The sequence below is a fragment of the Belonocnema kinseyi genome, chromosome 1 (genome assembly GCF_010883055.1).
Source record: "Belonocnema kinseyi isolate 2016_QV_RU_SX_M_011 chromosome 1, B_treatae_v1, whole genome shotgun sequence".
In the NCBI taxonomy this organism is placed as follows: Eukaryota; Metazoa; Arthropoda; class Insecta; order Hymenoptera; family Cynipidae; genus Belonocnema; species Belonocnema kinseyi.
Genome location: NC_046657.1, coordinates 97,527,087 through 97,529,399, shown reverse-complemented (window position 1 = coordinate 97,529,399; position 2,313 = coordinate 97,527,087). Strand labels below are relative to the sequence as shown.

The 2,313-nt window shown below is 30.8% G+C and overlaps 1 long non-coding RNA gene across 1 annotated transcript in view; it reads right to left on the bottom strand.

Annotated features, from left to right (window-relative positions):
• Positions 1 to 1,019: 1,019 nt before the first annotated feature.
• Positions 1,020 to 2,313, bottom strand: part of LOC117173591 — a 4,392-nt gene continuing 3,098 nt past the window's right edge. Inside the window, exon 2 of the long non-coding RNA XR_004467209.1 lies at positions 1,020 to 1,997. This is a non-coding gene — a long non-coding RNA (uncharacterized LOC117173591). The remainder of the gene's footprint in view (positions 1,998 to 2,313) is intronic.

Below are 2,313 nucleotides of genomic sequence, written 5' to 3'. Positions count from 1 at the left end.
TTTTCCAACGTTATTTTTCACGAATAAAACAAAAATAACGCGTCCTATCAAGAAGTGATTCTTAACGAAATTGTAGATATTTTTTGGGATAACCATTTCTGTTAATTCATCTTTTTTTGTATCTTACATAGTTTGCCTACAAAATGGAATTTTTTATTTTCCATTATTTTTTGTGCAATCAAAATTTGAATTCTCGATTTCAAAAACACATGTTTTTCTTCTCTTGACTTTTTTTCATATCGTGCGTTTTTCAGCTTCAAATTTTGATTTTCGGTTGATTAAAAAAATTTTGAAAACGCTGTAACTGAGAATTTTCTTTTTATAAAAAAAAAATCATAAGGATAAATTGTTTGTTCTTTTCAATACTATAAATATCCGTACATAGAATTTTCAAATTCAGAAAAAAGTGGTCTCAAAAATTTTCAAAATGCGCTCACTTTTTGAATTTTTATCAAAAATGGCTGGTTAACGAACACGTCCTTTCTTTTAGGACCTAAAAAAAGTGTGCCAAAGATGGATTTGATTCGTTCATTTTTTCAAGAGTTATCGTGTTTACGGACGGACGGACAGACAGACAGACGCCATCGTGAAAATCTGATTTTTGGATTCAGGGGTCTCGAAACGTGGAGATCCGTTGAAAAAATGTGATGTCAAATTTCCGACAATTCTAATACTTTCTCAATCATAGATGATGAGAATGTAACAAGGTATGAATGTCGAAAAAAAATTATTTCACTTCATATGATATACTTACGTTAGAAAATAAACAAAAATCAATAAAGTATGCTAAACGACTTTACTGGCAGTTAGTGTCTCCAAATAAAGCTAGATGGCGACACTTACTCAATTTTTTCGAATTAAGTATGGTTTAGAAGAAATTGAAAATTGCTTGGGGTACCTGACACCCACAATGAACTTCAATAGTTAAGTTGAAAGAACTTGATTAAAAATGTAAAAAAATCTTAAATAATATAGTTAGTAAGGAGGTTGAAAGCAAATATAAGACGAACATTATTCCATCTAATAATTTTATATTTTTTATTACACAGAATAAATGCGACATTTATCAAAATTCTAACTTAGATGCATAAATCGGGCTTCCCTGCGATAAAAATTACTTGTAATTTGTATCAAAAGAGAATAGTTCATTTCCTTCTTCACTGCGGTGAAACATTCACGATCCATCAGTATTTTTCAGTTTTCTTTTACTCTAATATTTTGCATTGAAAAAAAACAAAAAAACCTGGTAAATCTCTGAAGAACAAACATGTGCTACAACATTCTATCTTTAATATGAACTTACTAGGAAATTCACCTTTTCCTTAAAATAAGCTGTAACTATTATTTCGTTGATGCAATTGTATGAAAAATAAAAATATTAATTGAAATGGAATTCGACTTTGAACGGGATATTCATGGACAAAAACGGGGCCTCAATATTGAATTAAACGCATGAGATACTGAATCACAATACAATTGTGGAGATGTCTATACCTATTAATTATTTTCTAATAATCGATTATTATTAATCTGCCGATAATAATTTACATAAGTTGATTATTATTATTATTAATAATCGTCTTCCTTCTTTCATTCGCTTTAGAGAGCAAAAAGCAAAAATAAAATCAGCTCCGAACACAATTCGGAAAAATGGTCTCACCCTCCAAAGCGAAGGTCAATTTGTATTTGCAACTAATTGGTCAACACCATCTGCTTAAAATCTCTACAATAGGATCCTCAATTACATTAGATTATGTGAGTTTCCTGCTCTTTAAAATATCGACAAGTCTTTCACATATGAGATTTGTAAATCTAAATACCAGCAGATTATGTATCATAATCTATTCGTCGAATTTAATAGAATTAACACTCATATCTATCTGTCCGCCTCGATAACTTCCACGCTTTTTCTTCGTCTTCTCGTGTCGGAACGACTTTCCCCTCGTGTGTTTCAGGTCCTGGTTCGCCCTTTCACCCCACGAACCTCTCGCACCTTTCTATATAACAAAAACACCTCGAATATTAGCATTACTCAATAGAAAATACTTTTCTACAGTCATTAAATAGAAAACATCCTTCTTTTCTAATTTGAATATTTCGCGCCAAAATTAAAATTACGTATCCGCTACTAAAATAAAATAAAAATTCCCGCTTATTTCCCAACATCAAAATTGTCTTCTCTTCCCGACTTGGAATCATATAATGCGTAAGATAAGGAAATTTTCGTGTCTAAAGGAAAATTCAATAGTTTGAAACGAGAATGAAGTGAAACAAGAGTGAGTCACGAGATGGAATGATTTCAAAGTAAATTTA